We start from the raw sequence: 24,840 nt of genomic DNA, 5'->3' as shown, positions 1-24,840 counted from the left end.
TCTCTGGCAGGTGCTGGAGGTATTGCTCAGTAGGTGCTCTGGTAGGTGCTCAGTAAATACAGCAACATTGAACAGTGTAGACTTGGCCGAGTGAGCCTTGGGCAAGTCACTTAGTTTAACCTCTCAGGCTCAGCTTCGTCTGTTAAATGGGAGTGTGAAGATCCTAGGAGGTTAAGTAAAAGTGAGAAAATGGATGAGAAGCTTTGACTCTGGGGTCTGGTATAGAGCAGGGGCTAAATTGTGTTAAAACCTCCCACATAATATAACATTTACCATTTAAATCATTTTGAGGATACCGTTCTATGGCATTAACTACATTCACGTTGTTGTACAAATATTCTCAGCATGCACCTCTGGAACTTATTCATTTTCCCTATGGGAAATTCTGTATCAGTTTCTCTAAGTTTTTGCCAACATTTGTTATTTTTAGCTTTCTTGATTGTAGGCCTTCTAGTGTGTGGAGGGGTCGGCGTTGTGGTGTTAACTTGCATTTCATCACGACTGATGACGATTAACATCTCTTCATGTGCTTGCTGACCATTTGTATGTCTTATCTGGAGAAGGGTCTTTTCATGTCCTTTTTCCATTTAAAACATTGGGTTGTTTGCCGAGTCCCGCCAAGCGCTCCTCCTGGCGGCGTTGGTGTCGGTGAGTCCAGCCTGGAGTGGTCTCCGCGCCGCAGGGGCCCGCGCCCCGGGGCATCCCAAGCGGCTTCTCAGGATAGGATACGCCCAGCCCCCCGGCGCCCGTGCCTGGAGCGCCGAGATCGTGCTGCGCCGCGCGAACGCGGCGCCGCCGGGGCGGGTCTTGCTCGGCATTGGCTGCGGCTCACCTGAGCGCGGCGGCGGTCTGCGCGCCTCTCCCGGAAGAGAGTGTCCCGGAAGTGGGCGTCCCGGCCAGAGCGCACATGGCGCGGGGCGTCCTCGGGGCTCCTAGCCGTCGGCGCCACGCGAGCCGGCGGGGAGTCTAGGGAGCCAGCGCCCGGCGGCTGGGAACGACCCGTCCCGTGGGTCCCTGGCACCCCAGCGGCATCCGAGCGCGGAGCGGAGGGCTGCGGACCGCAGGTAAGGGGACAGGGGTTGGTGGGGGTGGGTGGAGGAAGGAACGACGAAATTACACCAGAGCTGTTTGGTACAGTCGCAGAAACAGAAAACTCAGACGTACCACTGCAGAGGCCATGGGAGTTAAGTTGTAAATGCTGCTGGCTTTCAGTAGCCGGCAGCCATTCTCTTCCTGTAGCTGATGGGATACAAAGCTCTACTGGGTTGTTCTTTGCACGGGATAGTCTTGTTTTGCAGAAATTCAGCTCAGAGCCATCCTTGATGTGTAAGTGTAAGGTCGGATCTTAACAAACGGCATCGCGAAACAGAGGAAAGCTTCAAGTGAGCTTTATTAGGGGGCGCTCCCGGGCGAGGTTCACTGGTCCGAGAGAAAGGGGCCAGAGAAGTCGCACCCGGGCGAGGGCTGGGCAAGATTTTATAGGGGAAGAAGGGAAAGGGGTGTGGTGAACCTGGGAGGGCGCAGGGAATTCCTTATCTGGTGGTCTCTTGGGGTGTCGTGGCACTATCTGGTGCCGGTTCCATCAGTCTTGGGACCGCTAGTCCCGCCCCTCGAAAGGCGGGAAGGCTGGGACGGGTGGAAAGCCCCCAGGTCAGTTCCTGGAACTGGGTGGTCCGGAATGTCTCCAGGTCAGTTTCTGGAAGTGGGTGGTCCGGAGAGTTTTGGTCTGATGCAACCTGTGAATCTGATTGCGTTCCCCTGCCTCGGGCCAGTTGGCCTTACATCCCGACATCTTTGGTGTAATGGGGCGGCGTTCTGATCTCTGACTACTTCATGCTGAATGGGGGCGTCGAAAGGGGAGTCGGGCGACCAGAGGTCCGAGGCTTAGGGGAGACCAGTGGGGGGTTCTGTAGGAAGCAAGGTGTAAGGACCGAGGAACATTTGGTTTGTGGCCACCCGAGAGACGTCCTCCATGCGCCTGCGAAGGAACCTAAGAAAACAGGGGGCAAACATGAGCAAGATACAGATGAGAATTAAGGGGCCTCAGATTGGTGTTAGCCAGGTATAGAGGGTGGATCGCCACCAATCGGAATTGGGGAGGCGGACTGTTGGTGTTTGCGTTGGAGTTCTTCTCTTAAGCGATGGAGGGCGTTTACAGCAGCATTCCTCCTGTAGGAAGAGGCAGGTACCTCCTTGGTCGGACGTCAGGAGATCCAGGGCTCGTCGATTCTGGAGAGCGACTCGGGCTATGGAGGTGATTTGGCGCTGGAGAGAGGAGATGGAGGTGGCGGAGCCTTCAATGGCTAGCTGGAGTTTATGTTCTAAGTCGCGGGATGTTGAAACACTATGTGTTAGAGCTCCCCGCCCTCCCCCCCCCACCCCGGCCTGCAGCGACCAGGGAGGAGGCGAGAGAGATGATCCTGCGACCAGAGGAAGAAAGATGGCTCTTTTCTGTCGGGTAAAGGGCGGCGTGATTAGCGAGGAAGATTTGGCTTGGCTATACAGTGTGAGTTGTGGGACGAGAGTAACGGGGATACATGGGAAGGGGGAGGGAGAATTGATCTCTTTTGTGAGGGAACCATTGCACCAGAAAAACATGCCTGGTGGTGCTTCAATTGATGTGTTTACCGTGAGGGATGGGTTGCAAAGAAACCCAGTATCAGCTAGATTTGGGCGGCTGCCGTAATAGATGGTGAGATTTTTGAATCAAGGAATATGGGGACTTTTCACGGGGAAAAAGGTGAGTTTGGGGAGGTGTAGGAAGTAGAATTGAAGGGCTGGTCGAGTGGGACAGCAGCCAAGGGTGGCCGGCCAAGCGAGGCACATAGAAAGCAGTCGGAGATGTTACCTATTCCTGTGTGGTTGAGTATCTGTAGTGTTTGTTTGGTCAGTTCGGCTGCTGCTGCTAGGGCCCGAAGGCATGGTTGCCATCCCTGAATGGTTGGGTCTAGCTGTTTGGAGAGGTAAGCCACGGGGCGGTAGGAAGGCTCTACAGGCTGGGCAAGGAGTCCAGTGGCTATTGAGGCCCGTTCATCCACAAAAAGGTGAAAAGGTCGGTTTGGGTTGGGCAGAGAAAGGGGAGGAGAAGATATCAGAGCGTTACGGAGGGTGAGAAAGGCCTGTTGAACGGCGGAAGGAGAGGTGAGGGGTCCTTGAGGGGTTTCCTTAGCGGCTAGATATAAGGGTTTAGCGAGGAGAGCAAAGTTAGGGATTCAGTGTAGGAAAAATCCTATAAGGCCCAAAAAGGAGAGAATTTGTTCCGCTGTTTCCGGAGGCTGGAGTTCACAGATAATCCGGGTGCGATCGGCTGTTATATCTTTTGTGGTAGGGGTAAGGTGGAGCCCCAGGTAGGTTACAGAAGATACAGATAACTGAGCCTTGGCTGGGGAGACCCGATAACCGCGAGAGCCAAGGTGATTGAGGAGATCTGCAGTATGTTGTCTTGAGAGGCTGAGAGATGGGCTACAAAGGAGGAGGTCATCTACATATTGAAGGAGTGTGCTGGGGGTACGGGAGCAGGAAGTGAGGTCTTGTGCCAGCGCCTGATCGAAGAGGTGAGGACTCTCGCGGAAGCCCTGGGGAAGAACTGTCCAGGTGAGCTGACTGGAAGTATGAGTATCCGGATCCGTCCAGGTAAAGACGAAGAGGAAATAGGAGCCGGGATGTAGGTGGATAGTGAAAAAGGCATCTTTGAGATCCAGAACCGTAATGTGGGTTGTGGATGGGGGGATATGGGAGAGCAAGGTGTATGGGTTTGGTACTACTGGGTGGAGAGGGATTATGGCTTCATTGGTTAGTAGGAGGTCCTGGACTAGGTGATAATCCCCAGAGGCCTTGCAGACAGGCAGGATGGGGGTGTTTCAGGGAGAGTCACTGGGGATAAGGAGTCCCTGGTTTAGGAGTCCTGTGATAATAGGTTGTAGGCCCCTAAGGTGAGTCTCAGAGATGGGAAACTGGGGCCTTGATGGAAATTTGGAGGGGTCCTTTAGGCGGATGAGGACGGGGGGAATGGTGTGTTGCTATTATGGGCTTAGAAGCATCCCAGACATGGGGATTGATTGGGTTCCGTGTGATTGGAAGAGGGGGGTAGAGGGGGAGGGTTCTAGAGACAGGCCGAGAAGAGGAAGCAGGAGTTGGGAGGAGGGGACCTTAGGGTCAAGTCTGTCCAGCTGGAGGGAGGCCCCTAAGTGGAAAAGGACATCTCGGCCCAGCAAGGGAACTGGGCAGGATGGTATGACTAAGAAGGAATGAGTAAAAGGGAGTCCTTTGATATGACATGGGAGTCGACCGGTCTGGAGTGGGAAGGATGGTTTGCCATCAATACCCATGACCGAGATCTGGGAAGGAGAAACTGGCTCGGAATAAGTAGGCAGGACCGAATAGGCAGCCCCTGTGTCCACCAGAAGTGAAATGGACTTATCCGCTACCTGTAGCGTTACCCTGGGCTCGGTGAGGGTGATGGGGGTCTTCGAGTCCGGGTGCCGTCAGTCGTCAGCCAATCCCAGCAGTTCGAGTGGTAATGCCATTGGGTCGGCCTGCCCCCCACGTGGAGATGCTGAGGGAGGGCCAGTCGTAGGGCAGTCACTCTTCCAGTGGCCCATTAACCCGCAGCTGGGACAGGACTTAGGAGGTCGGGGATTGGGACATTGGCGAGCCCAGTGGCTTTCTTTTCTGCATTTGAAGCAGGCCCCCGGCGGGGTTTCCTTTTGCGGACCCCATGGATGCTGTGATACATGGGAGATGGCTGGCCTTAGGGCGGCTACAAGAGGTTGGGTTTGGAGGGCCACCTTCTGGTGCATCCGAGCCTGTCAGCTGGATCCTGCCAAATCCTCAGGGCCATTGTAGACTTTAAAGGCCATCTTTACCAGATCTCGAATAGGGGTTTGAGGGCCGTCTTCTGCCCGTTTTAATTTCTTTCGGATGTCCGGGGCTGATTGGGTGATAAAATGGGTGGCTAGGACCGCTGCCCCTGCCAGGGTGTCAGGATCCAGTTGGGTGTAGAAAGTTAAGGCCGCTGTAAGGCGATTGAGAAAGATAGCTGGATTTTCGTTAGGTTCTTGGATTATCTCTTTTAGTTTTTCAAAATGGACTACCTTATGAGCAGCAGCCTGCATGCCAGCCAGGAGGCACTGGATCATGAGGTCGTGTTTATGACGGCCATCTTGGCCATCCTGATAAGTCCAGCCTGGATTGGTACCAGGTACAGCAGTCACTCCGACAGGCATGGAGTTGTCGGTAAGGTGAACCTGATCTGCATGGTTTCGGGCAGCAGTTTGAATTCTCTTTCCCTCTCATCAGGAGTCAGAGTAGAAGATAGGATCACAGAGATATCATACCAGGTTAGATCGTAAGCTTGAGAGAGGTAGCGAAATTATTTGATGTAGCGGGAAGAGTCCGCCGAAAAGGAGCCTAATCGCGTTTCTATTTGAGAGAGAACTTGGAGGGAAAAGGGAACATGAACTGTAACTAATCCTTCCGCTCCTTCTACCTCCCTCAGAGGGCAGAGATTTGGATCTTGGGAGTCGGGAGAGCGTGTATGTGCACTAATTGGCGAAGCAAGGGGCGTGGCAGGAGAAACCGTTGAGGGAGGCGAGGGAGCGGTTGGATGGGCCAGAGCGGCTGCGGGATGAGGAGGGACCGCTTCAGGGTTGGGTGGAGGCTGGAGAGGAGCTCTGGAGGGGGGAGAGGCGAGAGATTCGGGTGGGTCGCCTAGTGGAGAGGAGTCATCATCAAAGGAAATTAGGGGCTTGGATGTAGGAGATGTCTGTTTGGCAAGAAAGATCTGGGAAGTGGAACAATCGATGTAGAGGGAGGGGCGGGAGCGTAAATACCAGAAGGCCTGAACATAGGGGACCTCGGATCATTTGCCCATCCTGCGGCAGTAATTATCTAGATCACAGAGGATGTTAAAATTGAAAGTCCCTTCAGGAGGCCATTTGGATTGATTGTCTAGAGGATATTGTGGCCTGGCCACAGTGGAATAGAAAATAAGCCGTCGGCAACGGAGAACTTGGGAGAAACCGAGGGCTGTAAAATTGGCTAGGAGACACCCCAGGGGTGTCTTAGAATCTGGTTTCGATTCTGAGGTTCCCATGACCCCCAGTCTGTCCTTGAGTGAATGGAGAAGGAGAGAGGCGTGCCTGGTCTCAGTCTCCAATTCACGGCAGGTCGGAGGGCAGTCAGGTGATTGGGACGTCTCCACAGTTCCATAGACCTCACTTGCTATATGGTCGGTCTTTTGATATATGTATTTAATAGGTATTTGTACACGTATGGTAACCCTAATCTTAATTTTTCCATTCACCCCACCTATCCTTTTAGATAAGCATACTTCTAAGTCTGTGAGTGTCTTTCTCTGTGGAAATATGTTCATTTGTGTTAGTTATTAGTTAACACCTATAAGTGATACCATAGGATATAGGTTTTTGCTTTCTGACTTACCTCATGTTCTGTGATTATCTCCAAGCTCATCTACGGTGCCTCAAATAGCAGTGTTTCATTGTTTTCCATGGCTAATATCCTGTTGTATAAATAGACCACTTCTTCTTTATCTGTTCATCTGTTGATGGACCTTTTGGTTGCTTCACTGTCTTGGCTATTGTGAATAAGGCTGCAGTGCAGATTTTGCAGCCCGGGTCTTCTCGATTCAGGTCTCAGGTGAGAGGCCCAGTGGTGTGACTGCTGGATTGAATGGTACCTCAATTTTTATCTTAATTGCAGCTCCCTTCTGTTCTCATTATTGGCTGTTACCACTTTACATCTCACCAGAAGCTAGAGGGTACACAGTTCTCTAAAACCCCTTCAATATTTATTGTTTGTAGTCTTTTTGCTGATGGCCAGTTGACTGGTGTGAGTTGAAACCTTTTTGTAGATTAGATTTGCATGAGTCTAATAATTACTGAGGTTGAGCTTTTATCCATTTTCCTTTTTTTAAAAGAGAGTGAGCCAAATTAACCTCTTCATATTATTTTCTTGAAAAATTTGCAGTTTTGAATTTTTTTGGCCATTCCCTACCTCCGCACAGTTGTTTAGGGCAGGTGTCCTTTACAGCCCTGAGTCCTTGGGAATGTTAAGTGACCATTAGCTGTGGGTTTAAAGCCGCTCTTGTGGGAAACGGCCACAAGGCGGCAGCATTTCTACGTTTCCAACTCTGGGTTTTTGGGCAACAGAGCTTTCCTGGAAATTGTGTTAGTAAGCAGCAAATTAGAGTGGAATGTGCCAGCGCAAAGCCCCAAGAGCATATATATCCTAAATTGTTTGCTTTTTAAATTTAATTTTTATTAATTATCAGAGCAAATTTGATAAAAATGTAGATTCTCCTAGGTGTACAGTTTCTGATTCATCCTATCAATGTATCTATTCCTCTTTGGATCCTTTCCCGTGTATATTATAGAGTGTTGAGTAGACCTCTCTTCGTATTCCATAGGTATTGTGTGATTATGTATTTCATATGTATTAGTACATGTCTGTTAACCCCCATATCCTAATTCATACATTCCTTACACCTTTCCATTTGGTTAAACATAATTTGGTTTTCTGAATCTATGTGTGTCCTTCTCTTGGAAATTATTTCATGGGTATCAATTTTTAGGTAACACCTGTAAGTGATGTCATAGGATGTCTGTCTTTCGGTTTCTTTCTTACTTCAAGTTGGGTGATTATCTGTAGATCCTTCTATGGTGGTGCCAACGGCACTGTTCCATGCTTTTTCATGGCTAATATTCCATCGTGTACATGGACGACTTCTTCTTGGTGCATTTTTCTGTTGATGGACATTTTGGTTTCTTCCAGGTCTTGGCTATGGTACATGTTGCTGCAGTGCAGGATTGCCAGCCTGTGTCTTTTTGATTCTGGTCTACTCATGCGATAGGCCCATGAGTGGGCCTACCAGATCACATGGTAGCTCCATTTTTACCCTTAAACGCACCTCCATTGTGTTCTCACTACTGGCTGTTACCAGGTTACATCCCACCAGCAGCTAAAGGGTACACAGTTCTCTAAAACCCCTTCAGCATTTATTCTTTGTAGACTTTTTTTTTTGCTGATGATCATCCTGAAGGCTGTGAGGTGAAAGTTTTTGTACACTGGATTTGCATGGCTTTATTAATTCCTGATGTTCAGCCTTTTTCCATTCCTGTTTTTTTAACAAAAAAAGAAAGAAAAAGAAACAGAAAACAAATGTGCGTAAAATATGCCTCTTGAAACTGTCGTTTTGAAATGTGGACGTCTTTTGAATTTTTTGGTCGATATACGACCCCAGGATTTGTTTTCAGGGCAGGTGTGATTTACAGGCCTGCACTTATTTTGAATATCAACTGACCATTAGCGCTGGGATTAAAGCTGCTGTTGTGGGAAACGGCCACAAGGCGGCAGCATTTTTCCATTCCCAAATCTGGTTACTAGGGCAGCAGAGCCTTTCTGGAAGTCCTGTGCCTAGGTTGTAAATTAAAATGGAATGTGCCAGGAGAAACCCCCATAAGTTAATCTTACATTAATTCTTGTTCGTTGTTTTAGTTTTTTAATCAGGGTAATGATTAGAATATTGTTTGTCCTAGGTGTACACAATCTGGTTCATTTGTGCAATATATATATATATATATATATATTCCTGTACAGAGCCAATTCCCATGTAAATTATTGCAGAGTGTTCCATAGACCTCCCTTGCTATATGGTCGGTCTTTTTAATATATGTATTTAATAGGTATTTGTACACGTATGGTAACCCTAATCTTAATTTTTCCATTCACCCCACCATTCCTTTTAGATAAGCATAGTTTGTTTTCTAAGTCTGTGAGTGTCTTTCTCTGTGGAAATATGTTCATTTGTGTCAGTTGTTAGATAACGCCTATAAGTGGTATCATAGGATATGTCTTTTGCTTTCCGACTTACCTCATGTTATGTGATTATCTCCAGGATCAACTATGGTGCCTCAAAGAGCAGTGTTTCATTGTTTTCCACGGCGAATATTCCATTTTGTACATGGACCACTCCTTCTTTTTCCACTCATCTGGTGATGGACATTTTGGTTACTTCCATGTCTTGGTTATTGTGAAAATTCCTGTAGTGCAGCTGTTGAAGCCTGTGCCTTCTCGACTCTGGACTTCTCAGGTGAGAGGCTCAGCAGTGGGCCTGCTGAATGGAATGGTGGCTCAATTTTTACGTTTAAACGCAGCTCCTTTCTCTTCTCATTATTTGCTGTTACCACTTTACATCTCACCAGAAGCTAGAGGGTACAGAGTTCTCTAAAACCCCTTCAGCATTTATTGCTTGTAGACTTTTTGCTGATGGTAGTTGACATGTGTGAGTTGAAAATTTTTGGAGGTTAGACTTGCATGAGTCTAATAATTCCTGATGTTGAGCTTTTACCCATTTTCCTCTTTTTTGAAAATGAGTGAGTAAAACTTACCCCTCCATACTATCTCCTTGAAAATTTGCCAGTTTTGAATTTTTTTGGCCATTCCCTACCTCCGCACAATTGTTTAGGGCAGGTGTCCTTTACAGCCCTGAGTCCTTGGGAATGTTAAGTGACCATTAGCTGTGGGTTTAAAGTTGCTCTTGTGGGAAACAGCCACAAGGCGGCAGCATTTCTACATTTCCAACTCTGGGTTTTTGGGCAACAGAGCTTTCCTGGAAATTGTGTTAGTAAGCAGCAAATTAGAGTGGAATGTGCCAGCGAAAAGCCCCAAGAGTTTATATCTCCTAAATTATTGTTTGTTTTTTAAATTTAATTTTTATTAATTATCAGAGCAAATTTGATAAAAATGTAGATTCTCCTAGGTGTACAGTCTCTGGTTCATCCTATCAATGTATCTGTCTATTCCTCTTTGGATCCTTTCCCGTGTATATTATAGAGTGTTGAGTAGACCTCTCTTCGTATCCCATAGGTACTTGGTGATTATATATTTCATATGTATTAGTACATGTCTGTTAACCCCCATATCCTAATTCCTACATTCCTTACACCTTTCCATTTGGTTAAACATAATTTGGTTTTCTGAATCTATGTGTGTCCTTCTCTTGGAAATTATTTCATGGGTATCAATTTTTAGGTAACACCTGTAAGTGATGTCATAGGATGTCTGTCTTTCGGTTTCTATCTTACTTCATGTTGGGTGATTATCTGTAGATCCTTCTATGGTGGTGCCAACGGCACTGTTCCATGCTTTTTCATGGCTAATATTCCATCGTGTACATGGACGACTTCTTCTTGGTGCATTTTTCTGTTGATGGATATTTTGGTTTCTTCCAGGTCTTGGGATGGTACATGTTGCTGCAGTGCAGGATTGCCAGCCTGTGTCTTTTTGATTCTGGTCTACTCATGTGATAGGCCCATGAGTGGGCCTACCAGATCACATGGTAGCTCCATTTTTACCCTTAAACGCACCTCCAATCTGGTCTCACTACTGGCTGTTACCAGGTTTCATCCCACCAGCAGCTAAAGGGTACACAGTTCTCTAAAACGCCTTCAGCATTTATTCTTGTAGACTTTTTTTGCTGATAATCATTCTGATGGCTGTGAGGTGAACGTTTTCGTACACTGGACTTGCATGGCTTTATTAATTCCTGATGTTCAGCCTTTTTCCGTTCCCATTTTTTTAACAAAAAAGGAAAGGAAAAGAAACAGAAGCCAGATGTGCATAAATTATGCCTCTTGAAACTGTCGTTTTGAAATATGGACGTCTTTTGAATTTTTTGGTCGATATATGACCCCAGGATTTGTTTTCAGGGCAGGTGTCATTTACAGGCCTGCAATGATTTTGAATATCCACTGACCATTAGTGCTGGGATTAAAGCTGCTGTTGTGTGGAACGGCCACAAGGTGGCAGCAGTTCTCCCTTACCAAATCTGGTTACTAGGGCAGCAGAGCCTCAATGGAAGTCGCGTTCTAGATTGTAATTTAGAATGGAATGTGCCAGGAGAAAGCCCCTCAAGTTTGTCTCACTACTTCTTGTTCGTGTTTTTAATTTAATTTTTTATTTTTTATTACAGCAAGTTTGATTACAACGTTTGGCTTGTTGTAGGTGTGCAAGATGTGGTTCTTTTACACATATACATATGTCTGTTCTTGCTGGGATCCTTTTCCCATGTACGTTATGACAGAATGTTGAGTAGTCTTCTCTTGGTATTCCGTAGGTCTTTGGTGATTATATATTTCACCTGTGTTTGTATACGTCTGTTAACCCCAATATCCTAATGTATCCAATCCTCACACCTTTCCATTGGTGAACCATAAATTTGTTTAATGAATCTCTGATAGCCCTTCTCTGTGGGAATATCTTCACTGGTATCAATTTTTAGGTAACACCTATAAGTGATATCATACGATATGTGTCTTTCTCTTTCTGACTTACTCCAGGTTGTGTGATTACATCTAGAATCATCTACGGTGCTGCACAGGGCAATGTGTCCTTTTTTTCCTTGGCTAATATTTTGTCTGTACTTGTACCAGTTCTTCTTTGTCCACTCATCTGTTGCTGGACTTTTTGGTTACTTCCATATCTTGGCTATTGTAATACTGTGCAGTGCACATTTGCCTTCCTGTGCCTTTCCAATTCTGTCTTCTTTGGTTATAGGTCCAGGAATGGGCCTGCTGAATGATATTGTAGCTCAATGTGTACCTTTTAAAGGCATCTCCATTCTGTTCTCATTAGTGGCTCTTTCCAGGGTACATCCCACTGAAAGTTGAGGGTATGCATTTCTCCACAACACCTTCAGCATGCATGCATTCATTCATTCATTCATTTATTTATTTATTTTCGTTTGTTTGTTTTGCGGTACACGGGCCTCTCACTGTTGTGGCCTCTCCCGTTGCAGAGCACAGGCACCCGCGGCATGTGGGATCTTCCCAGAACGGAGTACGAACCCGCGTCCCCTGCATCGCAGGTGGACTCTCAACCACTGCGCCACCAGGGAAGCCCCAGCATTTATTGATTATGGGTTTCGTGCTGAAGGTTATTCTGAGGGGTGTGAACTGATACCTCTTTGTGGTTGAATTTCCGTGTGTCTCATAATCCCTTGACATTAAGCTTTAAGGCATGTCCTTCTTATTTTTCAAGCTGTGATTACAGCTTAGCTCTTCAAAGTGTTTTTTAAAGTATGTGTCACATTTTGAAATTTTTTGGCCATTACCTCCCTCAAGACATTTTGAGGGCAGGTTTCATTTACAGCCCTGCAGTACTTGTTCACATGAAGTGACCATTAGCACAGGCTTTAAAGCTGCTTTTGCAGGTAACGGCCAGAGGGTGGCAGCCTTTCTAAGTTCCCCACGCTGGTACTAGGGAAACAGACCTTCCTGCCAGTGGTGTTCCTCGGTTATAAATTAGAGAAGAATGTGCCCAGATAAACCCCCAAATGCTTACGTCTCCTTACTTATGTTTGTTTTTAAATTTAATTTAAACTTTTTATTGGAGTAATATTCCATTGTGTACATGGACCACTGCTTCTTGGTGCACTCCTCTGTTGATGGACATTTTCGTTGCTTCCAAGTGTTGGCTATGGTAAGTATTGCTGGAGTGCAGAATTGCCAGTCTGTGAGGTTTTGATTCTCATTTTCTCAGGTGACAGGTCCAGCAGTGGGTATGACTGATTGCCTGGTAGCGCAATGTTTCCCTTTTCAAAGCACCTCCATTGTGTTTTCATTAGTGGCCCTTACCACATCCCCCTTAGAACGGAGGGTACGCACTTCTCCACAATCGCTTCAGCATTTATTGCTTGCAGCATTTTTGCTAATGGCCATTCTGACTGCTGTGAGCTGATAGGTTTTTGTAATTTGGGTTTACGTGTCTTTACAAATACCAAAAATTCATCATTTTTCCAAGCCGTTTTTGTTTCTGTTTAAAAAAAAGGAGAACAAAGTGTGCATACAATATACCTCTTGAAATTGTCTTCTTGGAAGGTTGCCCTCTTTTGAATTTCTTATTCGGTTTTCGACCCCAGGAATTTTTTGGTGGACAGGTGCCATTACAGAACTGCACGTTTGGTGAATAGTTAGTGACCATGAGCAGTGGGTTTAAAGCTGCTGTTGTGTGAAACGGTCACAAGGAGGCAGCATTTCTTCATTCCCCAATCTGGGTAGTAGGGCAGGAGAGCCTTTCTGGAAGTCGTGTTCCTAGGTTGTAAATTAGAATGGAATGTGCCAGGAGAAACCCCCATAATTTTATGTCTCATTACTTCTTATTGGTTGTCTTAATTTTTGTAATCGGGGTAATGATTAGAATATTGTTTGCCCTAGTTGTACACAATCTGGCTCATTTGTACATTATATATGTCTATTCATATACAGATCCTCTTCCCATGCAAAATATTACACAGTGTTCCGTAGACCTCCCTTGCTATATGGTCGGTCTTTGTGACACATGTATATAATATGTATTGGTATATGTAACACTGATCTTAATTTATCCATTCCTCCCACCTTTCCTTTTAGATAAGTATAGTTTTTTCCTACATCTGTGAGTGTCTTTCTCTGTGGAAATATCTTCCTGTGGGTCAGTTATTAGATAACGCCTATAAGTAATATCATAGGATATAGGTCTTTTGATTTCCAACTTACCTCATGTTCCATGATTATCTCTAGGCTCATCTGTGGTGCCTCAAAGAGCAGTAATTCATTGTTCTCCATGGTGAATATTCCATTGTGTACATGGACCTCTTCTTCTTTATCCATTCACCTGTTGATGGACATTTGGGTTGCTTCACCATCTTGGCTGTTGTGAATAAGGCCGCAGTGCAACTGATACAGCCTGTGTCTTCCCGATTCTGGACTTCTCAAGTGAGAGGCCTAGCAGTGGGCCTGCTGCGTCGAATGGAAAACGTAGGGAGTAACCAGGCAAAGTCAGTTACCATGGCAGCCCTGGGAAAAACATTACCAAGTGACACTAACACTCCCAGGAGCCTACATTTGTTTCCACAATAAGTAAACCTTTCTCATTTCTAAAGTACTATACTGTGAAATATGCATCTCAGTCACAACTAGAGGTTACTCAGTGTCTGCTGTGAGTGGGAGGAAAACAGAAGGGCCTTACACAGTACTTAAAGCAATGACAAGAAGAAACTAGGGTCCATGGGCAGAGACAGACAGGCTCAGTCAGGCTCCTATCACTATGACATTCTGAGGAGATCACGTTGTAAGGGCTCGAGCACGAGAAAGCAGCCACTAACCAGCTACCCTGTCTCAAATATTTGGAGAAAGTCAATGCAAATACATACCTATGTATTCTTCTTTTCTGATCATTCTTTCAGTGTAGCCCTTCTGGCTTTGTGCAAAGCGATTCTTTGTTTTGTACCTGAAAAATGAGTGGCACATGTAAATGGATGAGACTTGTCAGAGCAGACATCCAAGGAGCTCTTCAGCTAACGAACGAGGAGCTCCGAGTTCTGGGAAAGAATCGTAAAAGTAGTGTAGAATCACAATATCTTAGAGCATCCTTTATATGAAATCCCCTCTTGCATATCACCAGTCACTGGTCATCAGCCTATACATGAACTTTGCAGTGACAGAAAACCCAGCACTGTCTAGACAGGTCTAGGCACTTCTAGTTGCTACAGCAGCCTATGTCAAATTCAGAATCTGACTCCCTGTCGCGCATTAGTCCCAGTCTGACTTCTGCAACGGTACACTCCATGGCACACCTCATCTCTTTTCCATCTGGCACATTTCCCAAACACATGAGGACAATTCTGTTCTTCCTAAAGCTCTCTTCTCCCACGTCACCCTCCTAAATCACTCCTTCCTTCCTGTGTTTATGACTTTGAGGAGCCCCCAAGGTTTTCTCATCCCAAGGCCATGACAAGCAATGGCATCAGTGTGCCTGCTACAGATTCTAGGAAAGGGGCAGGGCCACACAAGGGTCTGGCAAATGTGACTGACAACCTGAAGGGAGAGTACATGTGAGAACCTCAGCCTCTCTTCAGTCCTCAGCCTCTATCCAAGGTTTCTCCATAGCACGCTATTGACATTTTGGGCCAGATAATTCTTTTGGGGTGGTGGGGAGGGCTGTCCTATGCCTTGTACGATATGTAGTAGAATCCTGGCCACTACCCACTAGATGTCTGCAGCACCACCCCACCCGCCCCCACACCCCGGATGTGACAAAGAAAACTGTCTCCAGCCATTGTCAAACGTTCTGGAGGACGGGTGATGGCAAAATCACCCTCACTCAAGAGCCACTGCTCTTTCCAATGACTCTGTTCACCCATGAGGACTCAAAACCCTCTCCTCTGCTGGCTTAGCATTCAACTCTCCAGAACGTCTATCGTGTATCAAAATGCTATTTGAAATTTGATAGTATTTATCTCTATAACGGTGTCTGATGAAAGTAAAACCCTTTCGCCAGATGTTAAGAACCTCCCAGGTGATTAATCCACGTTTACCTTATCTCCTACCCAAGACACTGGAAATTACAGAAGTGATCGGACACCCATTTTCGGTATCCGTTCAGGAAGTACCTGTTGTCTAAGGCTTTTTGGCAACCTGAACAACTGAATTAAAGTAAAATATTCTGCCTGACCGTGGCTTTGTGAGACAAGACACAAACCTGTAGCAGGACCCTCCTCTCTGCTGTTTACGGAATTGAGGTATCTGACTGGAAAGCCGTTGGAGGTGAACTACCCAAGAAAGCAGTGGGTTCAGGATGAGAATTTGGAAAGGGTGACAAGGGAGGGGAGAATGAACCTCAGCTGAAAAGAAAGGGGCAAAGTACCAAGAGGTGAGTTCTCTTGACTGAAGAGAAGATACGCTGAAAGCCATCAGCTTGCCCTCGGGGCCCTCAGCTCTCTGGGGAGCTCTAAGGGAAGGGTGAGCCTGGACCTACGACTCCCGGACTCCTGGTCTCGGCCCCCAGGCCTGACCCATTCACTCAGACTCTCAATACATACTTGTATTCAAAGACCTTACACGGGGACCACATCTGGGAAAACACCGCCGCACCCTCATCGTAAGTCACAGGGGGAGACCCGAACTGGCCAAGCCATGACAGGAGCTGTGAGGGCGACAAAAGAGCACGGCAGGGATCGGACATCGGATCGCCAGAAGCCCTCCGCCCTCCTGGTTCGTAATGCCAGGGCCCCATCGCCGCGCATCGCCGGACCCCGGTCCTGCCTCCGTCGCGCACCCTTCCCCAAGGTTGGCGGGGGTCTGGAGTCACCATCCCCGGTTCGGACCTACACACCTCGCCGCTGCTGAGCTCTACACATCCCGCTCCTTCCACGCAGTTCACCGAGTCCGCGGGCCTTACTGAGCCGCGCCGGCCACCGTCCGCGAGGCCTTGGCGCGCCTGTGACGTCACTGTCGTGCGCCTCTCCCGCAACGAGGGGTGTATGGCTCTCGCACGGCGGCTGCGGCTGTTGTCGCTCGCGGCTCGGTTGCTTCTGGCGCCTCGCCGGGACCTGACGGTCTGCGGTCCCATCGAGCCCCTGCCCGTGGTGCGCATCCTGCGGGCTCTACAGCGGCGGCAGGAAGAGCGGCATAGCGGCCAGCGTAGCCCCCCCGCGGCCGATGCTGGCGCGTCCTGGGCTGACGCTGATGTCAGTGCGGCGACCCGATTTGAATCAGCCGGCTCACCTCACGCTGGGCTCTTGGAACCCGCGCCACTCTCTTCGCGCGGCTGGAGGAATCGGTGCACCCACGCGGACCATTTCTCCATCGAGTGCGCGCAACATGAGGCTCCAGCGCTGCGGAACCTTTCGCCCAAGTGCAGCTGCACTGAAGTGTGTCTGGAGCTCCCCGTTCTGAGCGCGCTACAGGAGGCTGCTCCCGAAGTTGTTCGGCCCACAAACGTGCAGTCGAGTACCATTCCCCCACTTCTTCGCGGCCGCCACATTCTCTGCGCCGCAGAAACCGGCAGTGGCAAAACTCTCAGCTACATGCTACCTCTCCTTCAACGGCTGTTGGGCCATCCAAGGCTGGACCCCTGTCGTATCCCTGCTCCTCGAGGCCTGGCTCTTGTGCCTTCTCGAGAATTAGCCGAACTGGTGTGTGCTGTGGCCCAGGCCTTGGGCAGCTCCTTGGACCTCCAGGTGCGGGAGTTAGGGGGAGGCCATGGCATGAGGAGGATCCGGCTGCAACTGTCCAAACAACCTCCAGCAGATATTCTGGTGGCCACTCCGGGGGCTCTGTGGAAGGCCCTGAAAACTCAACTGATCAGCCTGGAGCCGCTCTCCTTCTTGGTGTTGGATGAAAGCTTCCTGGAACTGGTGGATTACATTTTGGAGGGGAGCCATACAGCAGAAGGCCCAGCTGACTTAATACAGCAGAAGGCCCAGCTGACTTAAAAGACCCCTTCAATCCCAAAGCTCAGTTAGTGCTGGTGGGGGCCACATTTCCCGAAGGTGTAGGCCAGCTGCTGAGTAAAGTTGCCAGCTTAGACTCTCTAACCACCGTTACCAGTGACAAGCTCCACTGCATCATGCCTCATGTCAGACAGACATTCATGAGGCTGAAGGGAACAGAGAAGGTGACTGGGTTGGTGCAGATCCTCAGGCAGCATGACAGAGCATATAGGATTGGCCCCACAGGAACTGTTCTGGTGTTCTGTAATTGCTCCAGCACTGTGAACTGGCTGGGGTATATATTCTGGATGACCACAAAATCCAACACTTAAGACTGCAGGGACAGATGCCAGCCTCAATGAGAGCAGGCATCTTCCAGTCCTTCCAGAAGGGCTCCCGAGACATTCTTCTCTGCACAGACATTGCCTCTCGGGGCCTGGACAGCACCCAGGTGGAGCTAGTCATCAATTATGATTTCCCTCTCACCCTGCAAGACTACATCCACAGAGCAGGGAGGGTGGGCCGGGTGGGGAGCGAGGTGCCAGGCACCGTCGTCAGCTTTGTGACCCATCCCTGGGACGTGAGCCTGGCTCAGAAGATTGAACTGGCAGCTCGCCGGAGGAGAAGCCTTCCGGGACTGGGGTCCTCAGTGAGAGAGCCTTTGCACCAGCAAACCTTATTGCAGCAGGCTTATATATGATGCCGTAACAGGGACCGTTCCCTCTGTGCTGGACGGGTGAGCACACTTGTCAGTAGGGTGCTCTGGGCTGCCTAGTCACCTTCTGAAGACCCGGGCTGCTGTCTGGCTTCAAAAGGTAAGTTGCTGGACAACACTTGAGGGTGAACTACTGAGCTCGGCTCTCTGTAGTCTTTCACGTGGAGAATAATGTCGATCTTGGCTCTGTATTATGTCATGGTTTCTAACAATAAGCGATGTTTCTATGGGTGCCCCTTAATAACAGTTTCCACTGCGGCAGAATTCAGTAGACTCTGAGAAGATTCACACTCCAAACTACCACACTTAGGACGAAGGCTCTTTCAATTGATGTTTTAGTTTAAATTTTGTTTCCTGCCCCCAAACATCCATTAAGCCCCCAGGAGAAGGAAAAGGGGATGTGACTAGCAATAAAGAGAAATTTTCTTCACAACAATGGCCATGGCAAGCTTAGGCACTTTTGGTGGAATCTCTCTGGGAAGTACTGGCAGAGGAATAAAAGGCAAACTGACACAGAAATATTGCTTGGTGTGCATTTCCAGGCTCTGCCTTCTTTCTCATCTCTTGGTGGCAGGTGGAGGAAGAGAAGAAAAGGTTAAACTTTTTTATAAACCAGCAGAATAAGCTTATAACATCCTCTCACTATCTCTGCATAGGTTCTAGTCTCTGCAGCATTATATAAGCTTTGCCCAAAGTAATGAACTGTTGAAAGTCAAATGTAATACTTCACCAAACAACTTAAAAATGCTTGCGCACTGGAAAGGGTTAAGTTGCAGAGAACACAAATGGACCCAGAGCAACCTTTGCCGAAAGAGAATATTGTGCTAAATGTACAGTCATAGCTCTTTTCCATATGAAGAAACAGTCAGAAGGATAAAAGAACTTGGTCAAAATCACACAAGTCAGTAGGAAAGAATCTGGTTTGTCTGTCCTCAGGCTTGTGTTCTTTAACCACCAGGCTAGCTTTTCTCAAATCTGATTCATGCATAGAATAACTATACACCTCTGCTTGCCTTGAATATTCCCTGTTTATACATATGCCTGCTGCAGTTTTTAATATTGCCCACTTTGACTCCCAAAAGCAACCGAGAATACACAATAATTTGGTCTCTCTATCCATGGACCACTGTGGTGGGACTGCCCAGGAAGCTTATGAAAAGTGCAGCTTCCTGAGCCCTACTCCAGATCTAGATAAGTTTTCTGAGGGTTGGCTCAAGAATCCAGGTACAAGGCTTTTTAAGTGATTTGGTGGAACCCCCCAGGTGATTCTCTCGCTCTCTTAAGTTAATAAACCGTTTATTCTGCCTCCCCCAGATGCCCAGCCAGGTCCTGTTAAGGTAGGAGTCCCCACACCACATCAGAGGGATGCTCCCAGCCAAGTAATCTCCGGAGCCTTGGAGATTCTGAATGGTCTCATGCTGGCCCACCTGCCGTGACAAACCTCCGCCAGAGCATTCCCCTTCACATTTTACCTTCTACCACTCCCAAAGGCAGTCTGCTCCAATGAGGCCTGACTTCGTCTGTCCTAACGGGCACCCACTGATTCAAGCAGTTTAGGGATAGAAGATGCTGTGGTTCTCAACCAGGGTGGCCCAACCTCTAAAAGGGTAGTCCAAGCAGTCTCTACCTCCTGGGCACATCCCCTCTGCAACAGCCCCAGTAAACGAAGGTCCCATCTTTGCTTTCTCAAGGTCGGCAACAGGGAGCCCCTCCTAAAGAAGGTTCTCTCTCATTGCCACACTATCAAAAGCTGCCCCAAATGTGGTTCCTTCCTGTGGGCCTGATCAGGCTAAGGGCAGAGTTGTCTCTTTCCTTCTCTGAGTCGGACCAAGTTGTCTTACTAACCCCTCTTCACAGTGTTGACCATGATTTTCACAGGGGCTGCTGCTGAGCCTTTATCTCATCCTTTCATGGTGGAGAGAGAGAGGATTATAATGATTTTTACTTCTAGGGGAGAGGGGAGTGTAATGATTATGTTGTCATTTTGTATTATGTCCTTTTGTCATGAATTTGTTTTGAATTTCATATTAAAATGGGCCCACCATTCCCACTTTGTGAGGTCATTCAGCACCCTCATTTTGCACCTTTAACATCTCTCTCAGTATCACTTGGAAATGTTTGAAACGGCATGAGCTCGTCCTCACATTCCTATCAGCTGTAAATCCGGAGCCCCGACATGAACGTAACCATTGAGCAGAACCCCTCTCCACTAGCTGTGTAACACTGGGTAGGCTCCTTAACATCTTGGTTTTTCTAAGCCCTCAGGTGTAAAAATGTGAGGGTTCTATGAATTTATATTTGGGGCAGGACAAGGTCGAGAAGTGTGTGTCTTTGCTTGTATTCTTCCAAACTGGAATGTCTTCCCTCTCTTCCCCATGGGTCCAGATCTCACTTGTCCTTCAGGCCCACTGCCAAGGAGCCTTCCCTGATTCCCCAGTCCACACAATTCTCTGCCTCTTAGGGTCAGTGCCATACAACCTAGCTGTCTCTTAACGTTAATCTTGCCTCTCAAGCCAATTTCAGAATGTGGGTCTCTCTTGCCCTCCTGGGGCCCCTGGGGCTGTACCAGCCCACCTGCACGCCCCACGTGGGGTGTCTACTAGACTAGGGCATGGGTGGGGAAGCCCAGGGGTGAGGGACCAGGCAGAGTACCTCTGCCTCCACCCTGCTCTCCTCCACAAAACTGCCCCTCCTCCTGAAGCCTGACCGCAAGTCACAGGTTCCTTATTATGACCTCACTGGGTAGTGATGACCTCACAGGCCTTCTCACAATTTCCATGGCAGTGTAACTATGGAAACGTGCTGCCCTCAGAGAAACTTCCCTACCAGATCTCCACCAGATACCAATCTCTTTGGTTGTCTGAGAGAGAATGTCTGACCGGATCGTCTATATTTACTCAAACCTGTGCTCTGTTCCCTGGCTGGGCAGTGCAGCAGGTACACCGAGACCGGGCATCTGTAGAAGAGGCATGGTGTACACACAACCTCACCTGGCTGCCACATGTTCCTGTGGGGCTTGCCCACTACGTAAACCTCAGCACTTTCCCAGCTGTAAGTAATACCAGTGACCTGGGACACCTTCAGGGTCCCACAGTGCTCACTGCTGAGGACAAGTGAAAGGTCATCCCTGAACTAGTGTTCAGGAAGCTTCTGATCTTTATAAATGTTGCCTTCCGCTTTGGGCTACAGGATGCTTCCATTCAGACCCTTTCCTGATTGGCCTCTTAGCAAAAGGCAAGTGCGTTTTTGTTGGCAGATGGTAAACGGAGCAGTTTGAGGAAGAGGGCCACTCTTGAACCGCACCTTCAAACCCAGGCACCTCTGTGCTGTCATGTACACATCTATATTGGTCCCCTCAGACACATCCCATACTGAGCTGCTGAGTACTAGGGGAGAGGGTGGTGCCTTATTCATGGGAAGACCGGAAGAACCAAGGGGTGTGATGAAGTGCTAGTGAGACTGGAGGGCTGAGCAGATGGTGTCCCAGGAGGCTGGGTGGATGTGAGCCTACACTTGGTACCCAGAACCCGGTTCTGAGTCTCCTGATCACTCTGCCTCAGTACTTGGCCTTGTTCTAATCTAGATAAAAGTATCAGAGGGCTAGAGTTCAGTGTGGTTGTAACAGGCATTATAAATGGGGCCCAAGAGGGGTTGCCAAGGTGGGAGGGGTCCTTAACCAATTTATATTAGGTTATCTTTTTCCAAAACTTGAAAGACGTTTCCATTAAAGCCTCAGAAGTGACACACTGCAAGAAATGTTTTCTCTGTTGTGGAAGGGAGAGATGGAGAGGATCATGATTGCAATTTCTTTCGGGTTCTACTGTTTTCCCTGGCAACGGTGAAGAGACTACCTCACCTGATGCAGCCGTAGGCTCTAGGAATTGCTTTTGCAGCCAGTGTCCCTTCTCTAGGGACTCATAGAGGTGATGGGCCAAGTCTGTGTTTTGGATGTCAAGTAGATTAAAGGTCTTCAGCCAGAAACTGGGAGAGACATGAGAGAGGGAAATTCTGGCAGGAGACTGTGTACAGCAGAAGTGACTGATCAGTTCTGATTTTCTTTGCAGCAGCTGTGGCTCCCATTTCTCCTCCTAAACCTGGTCACTACCATGTCCTCAACCGAGGGTGTGGAGAAACGCAGTTGGGCCGGCATGGGGAGACATACTGCCTGGTTGGTGGCTACCGGGCCTACGGGGATGCTCCTTTGGCCATGCCAGCAAAGGCGGAAGCCGAGAAGCTAGTCCCCAGATGTGCTCCCGAGAGAAAGCACACTCTGGAAGAGTCGGACGAAGATCTCGGTTGCTCCAGACCCAAAATCCGGCGATTGTAGCATGGTGCCAGGAGGCGGACTCCACAGAATCTTGCTGGCTGAACCATTCTGAAGACGGGGCAATGGTTTAACTGCCTAAGACAGCGAATGCCTCTTCCTGCAGTGACCCCTCCCGCCCCCCCCCCCCACTGCCCACTACCACAGATTAGAACCTGCGTCGTTCTGTCTGAGCCTTCCTCAGCCAGGAGCCTCCCTGCACACTAAATGGCCATAAGCCAGGAGCCTCAGAAAGTGAGGTTTGAAATGAGAGTCTGCCCTGAACATCCCAGGGCGGAAGCTGGCCTGGAAGAAAACCTGGCATTCCTCTGCTCAATCCTCAGGGGCCCCTTTGTGAGCTGGAGAAAGTGAAGTCTGCACTCTGCGAGCCGAGGAGGATGCAGGAGCAGAGACAGGGTGCAGAGAAGCCTTAGCAGTCTACCACATGGGCTCCTGCCCTGAGCCATTGTCAGCGGCCACCACCACAAACCAGGGGGGAGCTGGGCTTTTTGAAACTGAAAGCAGCAATCTGTGGCTTCGCAAAGAGCCTCCTGCCTGGGGTCTCAGGAGGCAGGACAGAGAGGCCCAGGAAGCCCTGCTCCCTGAAGCAAGAACAGGATGGAGAGTCAAGCAGCACGCACCCCGCCCCGAGGTTCACATGCTCCTTTATTGCCAGCCCTTTCTGTCCCCAGTGGGGTCCCTTACTGCTCAATAAAATGTTTTTCTGTAACAGATTTGTAGGGTCGCCAGTGCTCAGACTTAGGTCACTACCCCTGTGCTAGGCACTCCTGCCACCTAGGAAAGGTTCCAAAGGTGGAACAGCTCCAGGGGGTGCCAGGGATCAGAGCAAAAACTTGAGAGGCTGGGGATGCAGGAGTTTGGGCACAGTCCCTAAATCATCTCAGTGGTTGAGCTTCTGTGAGAAGGCACATCCCCAGTGTGCGTGCGTGTGTGTCTGTGTGTGTGTGTTGGGGGGAGGGGGTCCCTAGAGGAGGCAGCTAGCGGGAGGGCCTGAGGCTGGAAATGGGGAATGGCGTGCGGCTTCTGAACAAGCACAGGCACTTAGCCCTTGAGGTTTCTGGGAAAGCTAGAGCCACAAGGGCCACGAGATAAGGCAAGTGTAGCAGCAGAACCCAGGTGCCAGGTCTTTCTTCAGAACCTACACTTCTCCACGAGGCCGGGCCTTCCACGCTGAGGTAGGAGGGATCCTGGCCAGAAGGTCAGCCAGCAACTCTGGGACGAAGGTTGCTGCGGTGGGGGCTCTTCTGCCATGAAAGCGACTTCATTTCCTTCCACACAAATAGCCTACTGACTGAGTTCCTGCTCTGTTGAGTAAAAGGGTGTTGAGTCTCCCCAGAAGGTTGTTCAGTTCACATCCCAAAAGTCCCTCTATTCAGGCCCTGGGGAGGTGTAGCAGCTCCTGAGGGCGCTCTCCTGAGGCTGGCTGACAGAAGTGGGGGAGGTTCCTGATAGTTCCCAGGCGCTGTTTCAAGTCCCCAGAGAATGGTCATGCAGGTTGGGGAGTCAAGTAGGAGGAGAGAGAAGGTCGGGGGCAGAGGGCCCCCTCCTGAATCCAGAGCTCACAAGGTTACCCCCCTATTTCCAGAAATTATCTCTTCCCCCACACCAGCCCCCATGGCCCAGTACCGGGAAACCGGGAGCCCAGAGCACTTGTGGCCACAGAGACCCTCGCACGCAGCCCTCGGGGTGGGCGGGGCCGGCTGCAGGCAGATGGGGACGAGGTGTGCTCCCGAGAGGCCACGGGCTGCAGGTGGCCCTCTGAGAGAAGCACCCCATTTTGGACAGGAAGGTTAGAGGCGGGGGAGAGCACCCTAGGGCGCCCCCTCGGAGCAGTGGGTGTGGGAAGAGGGGCGGGGGCGGAGGGAACCCGCGATGGGAGGCGAGTGGGCTCTCAGCAGAGGCCAGCTTAGCCCACAGGAGCTGCCTCTGAGCAGGCGGCGGGAGGGCAGTGCCGCCCTGTGGCTGCCGGGCTTCCCGGATCGCGGCTCTCCGCACACGGGTCGCAGGGTCCTGTGACTCTGTATCCCCTCCCTCACCCCGCCCCCCTCGCGAGGCCGCGCCGCTGGGTGGCCTGTGTCGACGGGCAGAACCCCGTCGCCCGCCCCTATCAGACCCGCCTCTGCCCGCCTGCCTTGCCCTGCGCAGCTTGCGGCCCGGGGGCCTCGAAGGTCCCCGCGCATGCAGCCAGCGGCCTCTGCTGTGCCTGCTGCTCCTGCTGGGTCTGCTGCTGCGGCCGGTAACCCTCGTGCAGACCACGCTGGGCACCTCCAGCACCCCAAGTCCGCGGGAGCGCACGCGGGCCCTGATGCGGGGCTTCCCGCTTGTGGAAGGGTGGCTGCAGTGTGTGCGGGCTGCTGGGGGCTGGTGGGGGCCTAGCCTGGCCCTGGGCAGGGGAGGAGGTCCGGAGCATGTAGCGCTAGTGGGGAGGCTCCCTCACACCACCCCTGGATGTCCTCTCCATCATCTATGGATGTCCTTCCCCTTCTCTGTCATCCCCTCCCTGGTGGGAAACCCTCAGCCCAGGCCTCAGCT

At 49.6% G+C, this 24,840-nt stretch overlaps 2 long non-coding RNA genes and 1 pseudogene across 7 annotated transcripts in view; 2 read left to right on the top strand and 1 right to left on the bottom strand.

Annotated features, from left to right (window-relative positions):
• Positions 1 to 759: 759 nt before the first annotated feature.
• LOC309805683 lies at positions 760 to 23,065 on the top strand. The gene is made up of 3 exons (XR_014294288.1): positions 760 to 1,064; positions 8,915 to 9,109; positions 22,052 to 23,065. It is a non-coding gene; the product is annotated as an uncharacterized lncRNA (long non-coding RNA).
• LOC309805672 overlaps positions 6,501 to 24,840 on the bottom strand; it is a 53,370-nt gene continuing 35,030 nt past the window's right edge. Inside the window, exons 2-6 of one of the 5 annotated variants that reach the window (XR_014294282.1) lie at positions 14,210 to 14,286; positions 13,554 to 13,671; positions 8,891 to 9,133; positions 7,599 to 8,134; positions 6,501 to 6,681 (exon numbers count right to left, since the gene is read on the bottom strand). This is a non-coding gene — a long non-coding RNA (uncharacterized lncRNA). The other 4 variants (XR_014294283.1, XR_014294284.1, XR_014294286.1 and 1 more) reach the window with 4 other exon arrangements.
• Positions 16,205 to 22,135, top strand: LOC309805665 (putative ATP-dependent RNA helicase DDX28; annotated as a pseudogene). Its single transcript, XR_014296172.1, has 2 exons — positions 16,205 to 18,084; positions 22,049 to 22,135. The product of XR_014296172.1 is annotated as a putative ATP-dependent RNA helicase DDX28 (transcript).

This window comes from Mesoplodon mirus, assembly GCF_964341445.2.
Source record: "Mesoplodon mirus genome assembly, chromosome: 1".
NCBI classification, from domain to species: Eukaryota; Metazoa; Chordata; class Mammalia; order Artiodactyla; family Ziphiidae; genus Mesoplodon; species Mesoplodon mirus.
Note: the sequence above shows the minus strand (reverse complement) of the source record. Positions and strands in the feature narration are given on the sequence as shown.